This window comes from Myodes glareolus, chromosome 5, assembly GCF_982192425.1.
Source record: "Myodes glareolus chromosome 5, mMyoGla1.1, whole genome shotgun sequence".
Lineage (NCBI taxonomy): Eukaryota > Metazoa > Chordata > Mammalia > Rodentia > Cricetidae > Myodes > Myodes glareolus.
In genome coordinates, this window is record NC_142030.1 from 87,496,720 (window position 1) to 87,515,792 (window position 19,073).

Genomic DNA, 19,073 nt, shown 5'->3' on the forward strand with positions numbered 1-19,073 from the left:
ACTACCCAGGCTCTCTTGCTTTTCCCCTCAGCCTGCTCCTCAAGTTCAGACAGCCATGGTATCTACCTGTCAGTCATCCCTCACCATCGGATGACTTTTCCCTCGGATCACACTATGCTCACCCAGCCGACCAGGGTCTTCACCACGTGTTGCTCAGTAGAGGGCAGATATCCTAAGACAACCGAGCTCCTGGAAGCTCCTCTGTCCACTTTCCATCAATCACGCTCTCTACCCAGGGCTACCGACGCAGGACCATCCAGGCCACAGCCACCACTGGTCTTACTTACGAGGATCTGGTAAATGTACAGAGGGAAAGACAAGTAGAGCACTTAAAATTAACCACAGGACTGAGTGTAGCTCAACAGCGTGGTGCTTGCTTTAGCATAGAGGAGGCCTGGAATTCCATTCCTAACATGGAAAAGGAAGGGGAGAAGAAGAGGGCAAATATTTTTTTAAGCTCTAACTGCAGAGACTGGGAGATGGTCCAGTGGCAAAGTGCTTGCTGTCCAACGTGAAGACCTATCATGATCCTCAGACCCAGGTTAGACTCCAGTGTGGACACAGATGGTTCAGTCGGGAAGGTGCTCGCCATGCGAACATGAGAGTTTAAATTTTGGTTTCCAGAACCCATGGAAAGCCAGACATAGTAGTGAGCTCCGGTTACCCCAGAGTTGCTACAGCATGATAGAAGCCAGAGACAGGAGACTGCCCTGAAGCCTGCGGCCGGCTGGTCCGGCAAACTTAGTGGTAAACACAAGACCCTGACTCAAACAAGGAGTGGTATGGCACCTCCACACCCATACTCAAAAACATGCACACACACACATATATACATATACATACACTGTTTAGACAGACAGACAGATGATAGACATAGAAAGAGAGAGAGCCAGTGGATGCTTGTAATCCCAATTTGGGGAGGCAAAGATAGGGGATTTCAGAAGTTCACTGGCCATCTAGTTAGAGACCCCCATTTCCAGGTTCACTAAGAGACCTTGACTCAGAACAATAAGGTAGAGGGTGATAGAGGGAGACACCCAATCTTCACTGTGGTTGTTTGGATGAGAAAGGCTCTGTAGGCTCACATATTTGAATACCTGGTCCCCTGCCGTGGAATAATCCTCTTGTACACTGTAAAGACTTGTCACTTGAGCTGGTTTAATAAAACGCTGCTTGGCCAGTAGCCAGGCAGGAAGTAGAGGCGGGGCAACTAGGCAGGAAGTAGAGGCAGGGTGACCATACTAAGGATGATGGGAAGGAAAAGGGAGGAGTTGAATCACAAGCCAGAAACAAGAGGGAGCAATTGAGCATACCATGTTAATAGAGGTACTGCCAGCTGGGCTGTGGTGACACACGCCTTTAAACCCAGCACTCGGGAGGCAGAGGCAGGCAGATCTCTGTGAGTTCGAGGCCAGCCTGGTCTACAAGAACTAGTTCCAGGACAGGCTCCAAAGCTACAGAGAAACCCTGTCTCATAAAGCAAAGCAAAACAAAGCAACAACAACAAAAAAAGGTGCTGCCAAGTGGCTGAGCATAAATAAGAAATATGAGTTCACTTAAAACGTAAGAGTTGTTAGTAATAACTTGAGCTATTGACCAAGCCTTTATAATTAATATAAGCCTCTGTGTGGTAATTTGGAAATCAGCTGCAGGATGGTTGGGAACAGGCCGTTGGGAGAGAAATGTCTGTTTACAGTTCCAGTTGGTAGACCTGTTTGAGAAGGATTAGGAGGTGTGGCCTTATTGGAGAAGGCATGTCACTGGCAGTGGGCTTTGAGGTAAAAGACTCTTGTGTGATTCCCAGTGTTTTCTCTCTTTGCTTTTGAGTACAGACCAAAAGGTTTGAGCTCAACCAGGTGGTGGTGTATACCCTTAACCCCAGCACCTAGGAGGCAGAGGCAGATGGATCTGTGAGTTCCAGGCCAGCCTGATCATCAGAGTGAGTTCCAGGATAACAGTAAAAAGATGTATGCTCTCATTGATCTTTGCTCTGACATCATAGACTCTAACCCTTGGATATCATAAACCAAATTAAATACTTTCTTTCACAAGTTGCCTTGCTCATGATGTTTTATTACAGCAATAGAAAAGTAACTAAGACACTCACCTCCCTACACACACACTCATGTAACTGCAAAGGATAAACCTAAGTAAATCTCCACTGAATGCGAGATATGGAATGCGGTGATTTTAAGGGGAAATGAAGGGAAAACTCCTAGCTAGGCAGGATAGCAGGGAATGGAGCAGTGGGGGTAGAGGCAACTAATCTCACATTCAACACATACCTGTCAAAAAAAGTTTTTTAATTTAAAACCTTTTAAAAATTGGAAGTCATAAGTCACTTGTCAGGCTTCCCTTTCTTTTTCTTCTTTTTTTCCTTTTCTTTGCCACCAACCAGTTCCCAAATCATGACACGGAGACTTGTTATTACTCTTGAATGTCTGGCCTACTTTAGGCTCATTTCTGGCTAGCTTTTTTAACTTAATCTGTTTCTCTTTATCTACCTTTTTGCCTTGGGGCTTTTTACTTTTCTTTCCTTCCATATCTCTTACTTAACTGCTTAAATGGCTAGCTGGTGGCTGCATGACGTCTTGCCCCAGGCTTGTTTGTTTCCTCCTTATTCTCTCCTTCCTTCTTCTCTAGTTCCTCTTCCAAGCCTAGATTTCTCCTCCTATTTATTCTCTCTGCCCGCCAGCCCCACCTATCCTTTCTCTGCCTAGCTATTGGCCATTCAGCTATTTATTTGACCAATCAGGTGCCTTAGGCAGGCAAGGCAAACAAATGCAACCCATCTTTACATAATTAAACAAATGCAGCATAAACAAAAGTAATACACCTATACAAAGTTAAAGTAATATTCCACAGCATCAACAAATGTAACATATCTTTGCCCATTTAAAATAATATTCCACAATAAAATGGGATGGTGGTGGCACACACCTTTAGTCCCAGCACTTGGGAGCAGAGGCAGAATTAAAGACCAGCCTCTGATCTACAGAGTGAGTTCCAGGACAGCCAGGGCTAAATCCAGTCTCTAAAACCAAAAAACCAAAAAACAAAAAAACAAAAAAGAAGGATGTTGAGGTTCAGAGAGATGCTCAGTGGTTAGGAGCACTTGCTGCTCTTGCAAAAGATCAGAGTTCAGTTCCCAGCACCCACATCAAGTTGCTCATAACCACCTGTCACTCCAACAAATCTGATAGCCTCTTCTGGACTCTTCGGGCACCCACAGATACATACACATAAATGAAATAAATATTTTATGTTTGTTGTTTTGGTTTTGGTTTTGTTTTTTTTTCAAGACAGGGTTTCTCAATGTATCCCTGGCTGTCCTGGAACTCACTCTGTAGACTAGGCTGGCCTTACTCAGAGACCCGCCTGTTTCTGCCTCTGGAGTGCTAGGATTAAAGGTGTGTGTTACCACCACCTGCCTTTCTTTTTTTAATTAGGTGTTTTCTTAGCCTGGTGTTGGGAATGGAACCCAGGACTCACCTTAGGCAAGCATTCACTGCTGAATACAATGCTGGCCATTGTTTTTGTTTGTTTGTTTGTTTGTTTTTTGTGTTTTTTTTTGAGATGAGATATTGCATAGCTCAAGCTGACTTTGAATTCATTCTGTAACCTAGGCTGTCTTTGAACTCACCATGCCCCTGCCTCTACTTCTGAGCACTGGAAATTACAGACCTGTATCATCATTCTTGCTAAAATCTGATTATTTCAAAAATCAATTTCAAGTCAGTCCTAGTGTTATATAGCTGTAATCCCAGTACTCAGAAAGTTGGGTCAGGAAGACCAGGAGTTCAAGGTCATCATTGTGATATAATAAATTCCAAGTAGGCCAGCCTGGGCTACTTGCTACCCTGCCACAAATTGTTTTTAATTTCATAGAAGAAAAGTAAAACCAAATGCACCACTGTTTTATAATGTCAAAAACTCTTTAGCTTGCATTTCTTTTTTAAAAAAGATTTATTTATTTAATATATATAGTGTTCTGCCTTGTATGACCTCCTGCAGGCCAGCAGAGGGCACCAGATCTCATTATGTATGGTTGTGAGCCACCATGTGGTTGCTGGAAATTGAACCTGGGTCCTCTAGGAGAGCAGCCAGTGCTCATAACCGCTAAGCCCCTAGCTTGCATTTCTAATACACTTACCTGAAGCATAAAATGTAATAAAAAACTATTTATTATATAAAAATGCCTGCTTTGTGCCCTGAACCCCACATTTCTTTAATGCCCTTTACGTTCTAAAACCCGGATATTCTGTGCACATGTATTTGTTGCAGATGACTTTTAAAGATGTGTTTACTGTGTCTATGTGCAGGGTGTGAGTGTGTACACACAAGTGCAGGTAACCTCAGAGGCCGGAGGCATTGGGGCCCCTGCAGCTAGAGTTACAGAATTTGTGAGCTGCCTGAGTGGGTGCCGGGGACCGAACTCCAGCCAAACTGGAGCCTTCTGCAAGAATACTTGCTGTTGGCCCCTGAGCCTTCGTTCTAGACCTTATTTGTTTGTTATTCGATACTTAAAACAACCCAGAAAGGGGCTGGAGAGAAGGCGCAGCGGTTAAAGGCATTGCCTGCTCTTCTAAAGGTCCTGAGTTCAAATCCCAGTAACCACACGGTGGCTCACAACCATCTGTAATGAGGTTTGGTGCCCTCTTCTGGCATGCAGGCATACACATAGACAGAATATTGTATACATAAGAAGTAAATTAATAAATATTTTTAAAAAAATAACTCAGAAGGATCAGTAGGACAAAACAGCATCACTCCTATTTTACAGATGGAAATACTGAGATTTAGAGAGACTAGGAGACATCCATGGTCAGAGGGCCTAGCCAGAGGCTTGTCTTCAGTCTCTGTTACAGCCATAGCCTCCGCATAAGGGCCTATCCATCAATAATATTTTCTAATTCCCCTAGCGTTGACCATGGTAACATGACTTGATCTACCCAGGAACTAAACTATCTGCCCATCATCTATTTTTCTATTCATTCAGAGAGGAGAACCTACAGAAACAGAAAGCATAAAGGCAGCAGTTAGTTAGCTTCAGGTTTAAAAACACTTTCATAGAAACTTCCGAGAAAATACCGATCCAATCTTAATATAGCAGTCACGCTTATTAATATACCCGCAAAGGATTCTGCAGCTAAGTGCGTTCACCTCTTTCCAGCCACCACCCCCAGCCACCGGTGAAATCAGATCGATGACTTATTTCTGAGCCCAAACGGCATGCGGTGCTAATTGTATGCGTGAAATAAAACGGTCTCGAGTTTTCTTTAGCCAACGGACTGAGGACAAGGAGCCTGATTTACATTTCGCAGATCTAAATAATCATTTGAGAGTGAGCTCATTACAGAGACGCGGCCGGGTAAAATGGCCACAGTACATCCATCTGGAGTTTTAAGGTTCCTACAAGAAACCTTCCATGATTTGTTTATGATGTAGAGATGATCGACTCTGTCAGCTCCTAATAAATGGTAAATAAAAAAGTAACCTGTGATATTAAAGTACTACATTAGCTACATGGTGATGAAATTACAGCAACACCACCCGCTATAAAGCCTTATAGAATCTTCTCAACCATGCAGTAATTCTCCTAACTATACTATTATGTAGAGCACAAATATTTCTTTGTGAGTCCGGAGCAATACATCAGGGAAGCGTTTACTGCTGAAGCTAGATTGAGAGTAAATGCATCTTGGGATGCTATGAATAAAAGCTCTAGCTTCTCATTACTTTATGACAAGACACAGAAATTCACTTTACTTTTCATTTAGGCTCTGCAGCTCCCGTGTATAGATGTATGCCTTCACGCTTTTATTCCCCCCTTGCTCCAGCCGTACGTAATAAATGATTATAAATTTTCGCATTTGACCACCTCTCTGCTAGTCTCATGCTTAATGCACAGGGTTAGGAAGCTGCAGGTGAAATCTCACAAACACTTTTATTTATGATGTTGTCCTTGGTAACGGAAATTTCAATGTCCTGAAATGAGAAGTATGATTAAAGAGACACGACGTCCCGACAAGGTAGGAGAGGGCAGCCTTCCATTTGGTCCTGAAAATATATAATACTTTTTTGACATCAATTTCATAGAGAATAGACATGGGTTAGTCATGGGAAAAAAAAGACACAAACATGTTTTAACTTCAGTATTTTTAGATTTTTTTTCCCTTTTATAACTTACATTAGAAATTCTTCTCTGAATTGATGAGCCTCTGAATTGGAAAATATTTTATCTCAATTAAGTGTGATGTCAAGGACTGGAACAGAATAGAAATTGAAGAAAAATGTAGGTTGAAGGGGAAAGGGGTTATTTTTCTGAAAAAGAGTAAAGTGGGGAAGTGCTGATCCCCACACCCTCAATTTTAATTATTTCAATAGCTGACTCTATTATTTTAAATCCCTAAGTAGTGAGGGGAAAATCATGGGGGAAACTGAGAAAGTTAGAAACCTATAAAAGGAAATGTATTTGTTTAATCTTCCAAGAATATCAGTAAATAAACAGATGCAAACCAAGTTCATCAACTGTTCATGAAGAGTTAAAAGTCTGCGGGGTTGAACCTAAAATTCCCTTCTCCTATGATGTAGGGGGAAAGAAAATGATTGAGAATTTTCCCCAGGGTCGCTCTGCACACGCCCCCGGAGACCAGAACCGCCCCCAGACAATCTGCTTCTGCTACAGCTCTCACTTTGGTCTCCCGCCAGTTGGTAAACACGTTATCGGGAAGCTTGAAATCCTTCCCGCTCCTTCGGCCTTGTCCTGCTGCAACGGAGCCTGAGAGCTGTTTCCCACCATGGAGGACGACAGAGCACCATGATTTCAAATCTCTGGACATACGAGATCGTGGAAATTTAAAAACATAGTCTCTTGCTTTCACATCTATGGAAATAAGAAACTGGAAAGTCGTTCTGAATAGCTGGAGATTTAGCTAGGGATAAAGCCCATCTCCAGATGTTGGTAACTGGGGCCTAGGTGGGCGATTCTGGGTCTCTAGCTCACTGATTGGGGCATGGTTGCACAAGGATCTCCTCACTGCCCAGAGCACGATGCTGCCAGGGCAGGCAGAACAGGGGCTTACAGTCTGGCAAAGAAGATAAGGCCTTCAGACAAATAACTACAATTACACGTCAGCAAATAATCAGAGCCAGATGAGGCGAGGTAAATTCCAGAAAATTTTGCCACATGGGAAGTGCCTAACGCAGCTGCCATCTGGTGCCGGCGAGGAGTTTGGGTGGTCTGCGCGTCCTGGGTCTTGGCTCAGGCAGAGGTCAGGACATTTGATTTGGTAGATATGAGCACTGCCAACGAAGGACCGAGAGCTAAAGTCCCAGCTTGACATTGCTACTGAAATCCTAGTCATGAATGAGGAGCGAGAGCCTGGGAGTAAGGGTGGAGACATCCATCCATGGTTCAGAGCCCAAGGCTCCACAGCGTTGGAGAGATAGCACAGGAAAAGGGGAAAACCCCTTGCCGGATTCCCATTCACGAAAAGAGGAGAGTTTTAAAAGTTTAGACAGAGGGCTTGCTATATGCCACATGCTGAAAGCCATTTCATTTTTAGGAAACGATTCTGATGCATGAGCTACAAAGAAAAAAAAATTAAGTGTGTACAGCATTTAAACAGGGCACACAGCTTTTTGCTATATAACTGTCCCTACAGACGCCTTCTGACAGATTCCATTTGTTGCTCAGCTATTGCAGAGCCCTGAAAAATATATTATGTCTCATGTCAGTTATAAAAATAACACCACAAATTATAACCAAAACAAAATTACCCAGTAATTATCATTTGGATGTCCATTTTAATCCTTCTCAGAGTAACTGTTTCTTAGTCTACCTTTAGGCGCCAGACGATTTAAAAGGAGGCACAGTAGAGGGGGTCGTTTTTCCTCTTTTACCATGTGCTACAGTCATATCTGAAGTCTACCTTCCTGGGCACCCGGGTGGGTACACTCTCATCTCAAGAACACTTCAAAATACCTTGAATGCAACAGCCTTAAATTGGACCAAAATAGGCACAGTAAACATGTGGTGTCAATTACTGCAAAAAGTGAACAAAGGTTAGCAGTTGTGGGGGTAGGAGCTTGCACTTTCTTTTAACTTGTTAATGTCTCTGACCCTTTCGTGCAAAAATCACTTTAATCAACATTATATACACTTCATTGTGGTCTTACCATTTAACAGCCTGTAAAAAATGTTTGGCTATCAATTATACACATCAAGCTGAGATGCTGCAGGCCTGGGGGTCATTTACGCCGGCAATTAAATCTGAGCGGGCTTGAGGAAACACACATGGTTAGCAAGGCTTCCCCTCTGCACACTCCTCAGCCCTTTTTGATGTGTCAAGAGATATGGAAGCGCAATTGAACCAGGAGAGCTCGCCTTTCATCCTGCGAAGTGGTCATGGATACAACAAGGTTCAAAACCAGCATCTTCCCACACACACTTACGCTCTCCCACTGTCCTCAGAATTCTAAAGACAACAGCTATGCACACACAGATTCTAGTCAAATGTTTGTTAAAGATGGATCTTTTGTAGAGGGCTCCGCAGGAGGGGTGTGTGTGAGTTTATGTCACATGGTAGGGAGGTATAATGAGACTCTCAGACACACCAGAAGATCACACAGATATTCACAAGTGACAATAATTACGTTAATTTGATCACACAGTGTAGTACATAGAAACAGTATACCGCACCCCATAAATATTTTACAATTATTGTATGTCAATCAAATAAGTAAAATTGAAGTCAAATAGTGATGTTTCATGCCTTTAATCCCAGCACTCAGGAGGTGGAGGCAGGCTGATCTCTATGAATGTGAGAACAGCCTGCTCTCCAGAGCGAGTTCCAGGACAGCCAGGACTACACAGGGAAGGCCTGTATGAAAAAAACAAAACAAAACAAACAAACAAAAAAACAGAAAGTAAAATTGGGGCTGGCAAGATGGCTCAGGAGTAAGGATACTTTCAGCCCAGTCCGAAGAAGCCCCAAGATGAGCCCTGTTCTGAGCTCAAGCCCCAAGACCTCTACACACACACACTGTGATATACAGACACACATATGCATGAACACACAAAGATAAAATGCAATACAATTTTTATTAATAAATAAAGGCCAGATCTGGCCATGTGTGCTTCTAACCCCAGCATTCAGGAGACTGAAGAAAGAGGGTTACAAGTTTGAGACTAGCTCATTCTACACAGCTATGCCCTGTTTCAAAACCTAAGTCAATTTAAAAAATAAAATTAAAACAAGACTTTGGGGCTCCGACACCAAATCAGTCTTGAAAGCACAGCTCCCAGACCCCTCCAGAGCCACACGTTAGAATCGGGGGCCAGAGCACTGTTCATGTCCTCTGTGCCTTAGCTGATGGAGACATTAAGTGATTTTTTTTTGAGCTGCTCCGGCTTCAAACCCAACACAACCCCTCAAAGCTTACTTTAAAAACCAAGTAGGGTGGCTGGCAAGATGGCTCAGCCAGTGAAGGTGCTTGCCACCGAACACTAATGCAGGGAGTTCCATCTCTTAGGCCCCATATGGTAAGGGCAAGAACTAAGTCCCCAGAATTGTCCTCTGACATCCACAGGTACTTGTACACATGAGAACACACATGTGGAATAGTAATAAATAAAATTTAATTATTTTAAAGTTAAAAATAAATTACAAGTATAGAAGAAAATTTTATCTTATATCTACAATTGCCAGACATTTTCTTTCTTTCTTTCTTTCTAATCTTTCTCTCTTTCTTTCTTATGTTATTTCTTTCTTCTTCCTTTCTTTTAGTATTTTATTTTATTATTTTTATTTATTTATTAAAAATTTCCACCTCCTTTTTCCGTCCTCCTCCCCACCTCCCCCTCCCTTTCTAGTCCTAAGAGCAGTCAGGGTTCCCTGCCCCGCGGGAAGCCAAGGTCCTCCCCCCTCCATCCAGATCTATAAAGGTGAGCATCCAAACAAACCAGGCTCCCACAAAGTCAGTCCATGCAGTAGGATCAAAACCCAGTGCCATTGTCCTTGGCTTCTCAGTCAGCCTTCATTGCCAGCCACACCTCTTTCTTTCTTTCTGCTCATGATTAGGTTGCATGTGCGTGTGAGGAGGTCAGAGGTCAATACTATGTCTCCCTCTATTGTTTTCCACCTTATTATTTTATTTTTTATGTGAATTCATATTTTACCTATGTGCAAGTCTGTGCTACATGCATGCCTAGTGCTGGTAGAGGCCATTGAATGTCCTGGAACTGAAGCTGCTGTGTGGATGCTGGGAATTGAACCCAGGTCCTCTGCAAGAACAGTAGGGGCTCTAAACTACTGAGCCATCTCTCTGTCTTATTTATGAAGCAAGGTCTCTCCCTGAATCCGAAGATCACTGGTTGGTAAGGCTGGCCACTGAGCCCTTGGGATCCCCTACCTCTGAATCCCAGAACTGGGGTTGCAGATGTGTACCATAGTACATCTCCTGCTTGTGCTCAATCTGCTGAGCATCAACACAGCCCCAATCACCATTTAAAACGGTGTTCTCTGTCTACTTCCCTTCAACACTTATTCAGTCAATATGGATGCTGTAAGTTTCTAACATATAGGACTGAAGAGACGGCCTAGCGCTTAAGAACACTGGCTGCTCTTCCAGAGGACCTGGGTTCAAATCCCACCACTCACATGGTGGCTCACAACCATCTGTAATGCCAGTTCCTGGAAACCAACACCCTCCTCTGGCCTCTGCAGGTACCAGGCACACAAGTGGTACACAGACATACATACCGGCAAGGTATCCAAACAAGTAAAAGTGAGATGACCAAGCTGTCCCGTAGGGCCTCCATGTCTTGGCTTGTGATTATAAACAGTGGCATGTAGAACAGGGGAAGACAGATCCCACAGCAGTCGGGCTCTGAAAATCTTTCTTTCCTCTGTTTCTTTTTGTTTTTTGAGACAGTGTTTCTCTATGTAGCCCTGACTGTCCAAGAACTCACTCTGTAGACCATCAGGTTGCCCTGAACTCACAGAGATCCACCTGCCTCTGCTTCCCAAGTGCTGGTATTAAAGACCTGTGCCACCACACCCAGTTAAACCATTTCTTAAATATTTATTTTGGGTGGACACGTGTGCCCCAGTATGCATGCAAAGGTCAGAGGACAGCGAGCAGGAACTGGCTCTCTCCTTGGGACTAAGTGGAACCATCTCCTCCTTCTAAGCAATCGTGGTCAGCAAGATGGCTCAGTGGATAAAAATGCTTATCCCACAAACCTGAAAACGTGAATTTGGTCCCCAGAATCCACAGTGGAGAGAACCAACTCCTGACCTCCACCCATGCACTGTGGCATGCACACCCCTGTGATCACACACACATGTGCACATGTGTACACACACACACACACACACACACACACACACACACACAGAGTAATAGTAATAGAGTGAAATATTTTTAATAAAATTGTAAGTGTGTACATTCTGGGATGGTGTCTTCATAGATTAATTTTCCTATTAAAATAAGCAGTTTACTTTTTCTAAAGATTTTTTAAAAATCATTCTTTCACAAAGATTCAACTATTTCAAACTATGTTTTTAATGTCAGAAGAGCCATAAAATTAGTGTCCAAATTCAAAAAAAGTACTGCAGTGATGGGGGAGACAAGAGCTGCCAAAGAGATCAGCATGTCTGCTTTCCAGCTCAGTTTAGAGGTGTGTGTGCGTGTGTGTGTGTGCACGTGTGTATTCAAGAAACTCAAAATTCCATGAGTGAACTTCCAAACAAAATGCAGTAATTGCATATTCACTGATTAAATTCTAATATACCCACCTCGAGGTTTTACACAAAAAGTATCATAAACCTAGGGTTGGTGGCGCATGCCTTTAATCCCGGCAGTCGGGAGGCAGAGGCAGTCAAATCTGTAATTCAAGGTCAGCCTAGTCTATGGAGCAAGTTAATTCCAGGACTGGCTCCACAGCTACTGGGAAACCCTATCTCATAAAACAAAACAAACAACCAAAAACAAAAAAAGTATCATAAATCTGCTACAAATGAACTTGAAATATTTTTTAAAAGAGTCAAAAAGAAGAAAATCTAGACCAGCTTTTAAGACATGCAGATATGTGTTCTTAGGAACAAGGAGGAAAAGCAAGTGTTTTTGGTTCCTTTCTGAGCAGGAGAGAAAGCTTGTCTGGGGCATTACAATGCATTGATCGACCGTCAGCCTGAAGTTACCAAGGTTGTATAAAGCTTGCAATAAAGCTTTCTTTGCATTAACCAGCCAAGCACATAAACATTTTAATGAACTGTTTTTACATGGTTCATTGGGCAGCTACCAGGCTACTATCATACAAATCACCACGCCGCCACATCCAGCTCGCTCATGATGGCTGTGCTTTTCCAGCTTACCAAATGCAAATTGAAATCCCAGCTATGGAGCGTAATCAAACACTTGACTATCGGAGCATGGGAACGTCTTCTCCCGGAATCTGCCAGGGTCTGGGATAGTCTGTTCACACGTCGGAATCCCCGAGAAATTTGACTCTCAAGCTTCCAAACCCCAGATGATGTTTTTCGTAATACCCAGACACCGGTTACCTCTTGGTGTTGAAGTGGTTTTAGGCAGCCAGCAATAGGGTTGTCATGAGGAACAAGTAACAGAGAGACCATCGACCACAGAGACCAAGCGCCCCAGACTGATATCTGCCTTCGAGACCTTAAGCTTTGATAGAATTATTGAGCCCAACACCAACGCAGACCAAACCTCCTCAGAATAGTTAAGTATTACCAACAAATATTTGTGCATATTCTAGTCAACACTTAGAGGACAAGACGTTATAAAATGTCTTATTCATTCCAAGATCTTAATGACCTGGTATTTCCTTCCAATTAAACCCTGGCCCAGCACATAACTTGATAGCTAATTCAAATTACAAATGAATATTTAGCAAACCACACCACGTTTTGTATTTTAACATCTCTTCCCTTGCTGGCACATAGGCTGAGAAATGGCTGGTGATATATTGCCCCACTGTCCGATGCCCCAGTGAGAACAAGCTGTTTTCACCTTGATGTGGCCTTTAAAATAAATTAATTTGTTAACATTTTAAAATTCAGCGCAACAGATGACATAAAGCATTTATAAGACAGTTTATGATCCAGCCAACCATGCTCTGATCCAATAATATTTATTAAAACATTTTAGCTGGCTAATCAGTTCATGGCCAAGATTTGGAGATGTTTGTTCTCCATGTTGAGTCGGGATCTAAATGGTACTAATGGTACCATAAAGATGTTATATGGCGTTAATATAACCTGAGTATTAAAAATATAATGAATTTGCTATTTATGAACCATTAAGTTTTGCCTCACCCCCAGAATAAATTTTATGTCATTACAGACCTATTAATACACCCTCTCTGTTTTTCTAGCATCCTAATTCCATCCACCATCCCTGGGGTGTCTTCCTGTAGACGAATGAAGATAAAGCACAGGTTTTCTTTGTTTTGTTTCAGATACTGTTTATCATAATCCAAGATGGAAAGCAATGCTTTTTCTGTTGTAAGGTGTTCGTTTATGGTTCTTACCTTAGCAGATCAGGTAACACCAGGGCCACCTCCACCTACCTTCATGTCTTCATAGAACATTCCAGAAGCTTAGCTTCTCCAAAAGCAGTAGCGTGAAAGAAAATTTTCCTGTCTTTGCACAGCAATGGATGCCAGAGATTCCAGCACTGAGGAGACTGAAAAGGAGCAGCACAAGTCCAGGGCCGACCTGCGTCACCTAGCAAGACCGTAGAAGAGAGAGAGACGGAAACAGAGACTCAGAGAGAGGAGAGAGAGAGGGGAGAGAAAGAGGGGAGAGAGGGAAGAGAGAGGAGACAGAGAGAGAGTGGAGAGAGGACAGAGAGGAGAGAGAGGCGAGAGAGAGAGAGAAGAGAGAGAGGAGAGAGAGGGGAGAGAGGGGGGAGAGAGAGAGAGAGGGGAGAGAGGGGAGAGAGAGAGAGAGAGAGAGAGGAGACAGAGAGAGAGGAGAGAGAAGAGAGAGGGGGGGAGACACATACACAGAGAGACAGAGAGAAAGGGAGGGGGAGAGAGAGAGGGGAGAAAGAGACAGAGAGAGGAGAGAGAGAGGGGAGAGAAAGAGAGAGAGGGGAGAGAGAGAGAGGAGAGAGGGGAGATAGAGAGAGCGTGCGAGAGAGCAAGAGAGAGAGAGAGAGGAGAGAGAGAGAGGAGAGAGAGAGGAGAGAGAAGGGGAGAAAGAGAGAGAAGGAGAAAGAGAGAGGGAGAGAAGACAGAGAGGGGAAGAGAAAGAGAGAGAGAGAAAGAGAGAGAGAGAGAGAGAGAGAGAGAGAGAGAGAGATGGGTGCGGTGTGGGGAGGGAGGGAGACCATTCATTTCTGTGGTCCAGAAGGGAGACCTTAGATTTCTTTAACTATACAGACTCTGAGCCATAACAGAGACAATGCCTAGCTATAAATGTGCCTATAAAATATTGGCTCAAAATTCAGCTATAGGACAATTCTAGAACATGTTCATGGGATATTACATAGCTCCTAACAGTTCTGTTTGGGTCGAGGGCGGCACAATAATAAAATGCTCCACTTAAAAAACGCAAGGCCCGAGAGTCGATATGCCACTCTGCACGCATGTGATCAATTTAAGATTAGAGCAAATGCTGTATATAATATGATACAATGCTAGAAGGGGAAGAAAGCTCAGATGAGAAACTGCATCAAGTGAATGAGGAAACGTGTGTGGAGAGAAGTCCTAAAACAACAGAGATTCTGGATGGTTACTGCCGTGCTGTCTATAGAATTACATGTGCAGTGCGTTCAGTCATTTAAAGCCAAATATCTCTCAAGTCTAGATGGGAAGTGTTGCCAGCTTCGCGTGAACATCTTCCCCCCTCAGCCCCTCCTCCCGCCGTGTCTGGCAATACGCTGATTTGCTCGTGGGGTTTCTGTGTGACCGTCACGGATATCAGTGCCTCTGTCCAGAGCGGAAGGAGAAAAGTCACAGATCAGAGACAGGTCACAAATTAGTTGGCAGATGTTGGGCAATCATTTTGTTTTAAACCTTAGAGTCACTGTTTTTATTTTTATTTTTTTTAACTGAATGTGTATAGGTGCTTTGCCTGAACATTATGTCAGTACACATGTGTGTGCTTGGTGCCCTAGCAGGGCTGGAGAGGGTGTCAGATCCCCTGGAACTGAAATTCAGGTGGCCGGCTCTAAGCTGCCATGTGGGTGCTGGGAACTGAACCCAGGTTCTCTGCAAGAACAGCAAGGGCTCCTAACCACGGAGCCATGTCCCCAGCCCATGGCAGACAATCTTGATGATCTTGGAATCACTCAGATCTCATTTGCTGCCTGGGTGGCGTTTCTTCCTCGGTCACTCCCTGTCCCTTTGCCTCTCTGCCCCTGGGCTCTTTGGCATCTGCAGAGCTGAGGGCTGACACCGCAGTTTTGGGTGACTCTGTCCTCTGTGGTTTTTCTTCAAAGTTTTTCTTTTTTCTTTTCTAATTTTAACAAATTGGTGTGTGTGTGTGTGTGTGTGTGTGTGTGTGTGTGTGTATGCGCGTGCACGCGCACACGTGTATGCGAGCGTGCTCATGTGCGAGTGTTTTGTGCATATTATGTGCACGGGTGTTACAGGAGGCCAAAGCTCCCTGCCCTCTCACTCTCTTACTCTCTCTCTTTCTCTCTGGACCTGGGCTATACTGTCCGTCCACCAGCAAGCCCCAGCTAGCTTCCTGTTTCTGCCACCTCACCCCACAAGCATTTGGAGGGGTGTTTTATAGACACCCTCAGTCCTGTCTAGCTTTTAGATTGGGTTCTAGGGATTTGAACCCAAGTCCTCAGACTACAGCAAGTGCCCTATGCATTCCCCAGCCCCTCTTTGAGGGATTTCTCAGCTCCACCCTTTATTTCTATACAATACATTCCCTCTGTTTATGAGGGAATGACAGAAGTGGGGGCAGAGGGAGGGAAGGGAGGACCCGGGTGTGGTTCAGACTTTCCTTACATAGAAAGGGAGGCCTGCTGAGCGGATGCTTGTACAATCTCGACGTCTTGGCTTCAGTGCCCCGGGCCTTCCTTGGTGTCTGGGCTTGGTGACTACTAGGTAGCAGAGGACAGGTGCAGGTGACATTCTCCTGAGCGTTCAGGAAAGTATCGAAATGGCACCTGCAAAAGCCATCTCTAGGAGCCCTGGCCAGTGCACTCCACAGCAGCAGAGCTTCTGGTTTTCCTTTTTCTTGCCTGTGAGAGGAGTCAGGTTCGCCCCAAACTGAAGAGTTTCTCCTTGATTCTGCCGACCTTTAATGCTCAAACCACTTTAACAAAGGGATCCTCCCGTTTAAAAACCAAACCAATGGCAGCCATTAGTGGTAAGGTGGGTTCTGTTTCACAAGTTCTTGCAGACTTGCTGAGTGAAAGACAGAGATAAAAAAAATACGAGAACAAAAATATCTGCCCGGTCACAGTTCGTCAGACCCAGTGATGGCCCGATAACATCTCTTCCCCTCCCAGCACTACGTCTCCTTTCAAAAAGAAGACCTCCCACGCAGCAGAAAGCCTCCTACGCTGTGTTTCAGGACCCGACTGTCTCGGGGCTCAGTGGTTAGTTACCCTATATCCATCTTGTATCTTGCAAGGAACCATTGCAAGTTTTGGCAAAGGGGCAGAGTGGGGGAGAATTCCTATGAACATCTGCCCTGGGGAAAGGGATATTTTCAAGTTTGGCACCAGGAAACCACTTCTTTCAGAGAATGTCGGGGTTCTAAGTCACCCAGAAGTGTCAACCCCAGGTTATAAGGGCCTGGACTGAACCCAGCTTTCTTGCTAACTTAGGAGCTACCTAAAAAAACAAAAGTCAGAAATGGGAAAGGAACTGGTCATCTCTCCCCCTGCCAATGGGCAAATGTTCCAAGTCCCTTTGTGGCTATCCTGGAAACTTGGACATCTTCCTTTTATGAGACAGCCAGAACACTTGAGAAGTTGAAGCCGCTAGATTACAGAAAGGAATTTCTTTCTTCTTTCTTTTCAAGATTTATTTCTGTATACAGTGTTCTGCCTACATGTGTGCCTGCAGGCCAGAAGAGGGCACCAGATCTCATTACAGATGGTTGTGAGCCACCATGTGGATGCTGGGAATTGAACTCAAGACATTTGGAAGAACAGTCAGTGCTCTTAACCTCTGAGCCACCTTTCCGGCCCCATGAAGAAATTTCTAAGCGTCTTTACAAACACCTAGTTGCTTCTAGTCCCATCCCCTGGGTATGGATGATACACTGCTGTGTCGAGGTTTGCAGCAGAAAGCCCCTTTTTAATCATATCCAAGATTCAGACTATTAAGTTACAATTTTATTCTAAAAGTCACTGAGTTCCTACAAACTGCACGGAGCGAGACTTTCTTTTCGTTTGCTTTTCAGAGTGAATGAAGAAGAGGGAGAGAGGATTGTTGCGTATCATCGAGTTCATGTAGCAAGAACACAACGGGCTTTGTGTTTGATAGACAGCTCTTTTGACTCCTGTCAGGCAAGGCGTTGGTAAAGCCTCACACGGCCACACCATGAGCCCTGTTTTTCCACGCAACTCTGAGAAGGAGGAAAACAAAACCGGTTCCACTCTGAGGTGCAGACAAAGAAGACCCTCCCCAAGGAGCCCGTATGATAAGTGACCCCAGAGAACATCCCTGCGATCAGTCAGAGAGGCAGGCAAGTTATTAGCTTAGCCCTGAACCTCCCACTTAATGGAAGACCATGGTGAGGCTTAACAGACCCTGGCTGCGGTGACAAGCCTGGGACCTGCTCGAGGAAATCCAATTGAAAAGCAGCCAAGAGGAACAACACGCTAGAAACAGATGTTCCGGCCACCGGGATGTGCACACATTTAACCTGAACGTGTGGCTGGAGAAATAAGGCCAAGAGCGGTCGCTCTCGAGACAGCAGCGTCACCTCTTCCTCCATGGAGAGACTGTCAAGTTCAATTATAACCATCACATTTATTTTGTCAAAATTTTAGCAGTTTCTTTCAAAGAAGATGTCAAACTGGTAATAACAGCTATTAAAGGAATTCCAGATACCTGATTTATCTACTGGATTTTACTAAAACATTTCAGCAAAGTCACATACTCTTATGCTACAGTTTCATAGTAATTGAAGATGTATCTAAAAAAAAAAAAAAAAAAAAAAAAAGGCCAGCCAAAGTTCAAACAGCTTGTGTATCCATTCTGTGCCCAGTCACTGCTTGGTTGAAATGTCGAAGGAGTTACATCTGGGTCAGTTCTTGTCACTATAAGCAGGGAGGGTGTGCTGGTAGATGCAAGCAGAGATTCCCAAACAAGCTTCACAAGTCCGTTATTGTGGATCTGGATGGACAGATTGCAGAACCTCGTTAGGAACGAGTTTCTGGGGCAGGGCTCCGCTGCTCTCTAACAGGCTTTGGAAGAGGACTACTGGCTCACTTATTCGAGGAAGAGAAACTCACACACTCAATGAACTCTAAGGAGGTCTTATCTAGAACAGCAGTGTGCTTATGAGACAATGAACACGGGAGGAAGAGTGTGCATATTAACACAGGCTCCGCAGGAGCCAGGTGACCCTCCGAGCCCGCATACCATGTGCACCTAACTCGGAACTGTGCGCTCACGCTATGCCTGCACTTTGTTTTTATTGGCAGGTTGAATTCGGCAGGTTTAATCAGAGTCTTTCTGGGGTCACCGAGTTTTATCTGCTTTTGGATATCTGAATCCGTCATTCCGCAAGAAGAAAGTAGAGGAACGAGTCTGTGTTCTGTGCTACCGAGACATCCTGGAGGTATTTATGAGCAGGGCGATCTTGAGGGATGTTCGCTTTTAAAATCCAAGAACAGCAGCAAAAATAAATTAACCAGAAGATCTATTGTTAATTTGCACACGAATCCCTTACAAGCAAGGTAAAACGGTTCAGTAAATTATGGATTTACAAATAAACGGGATTCTAGGACCTTGGAAAGCACTTTGATTGGAATATAGATCCATTTTTTTTCCTCAAAAACAAATTTCTACTCCAACTGCAGGCAGAAGGAACATAAACCGAAATCCCTCTGAATCCTGG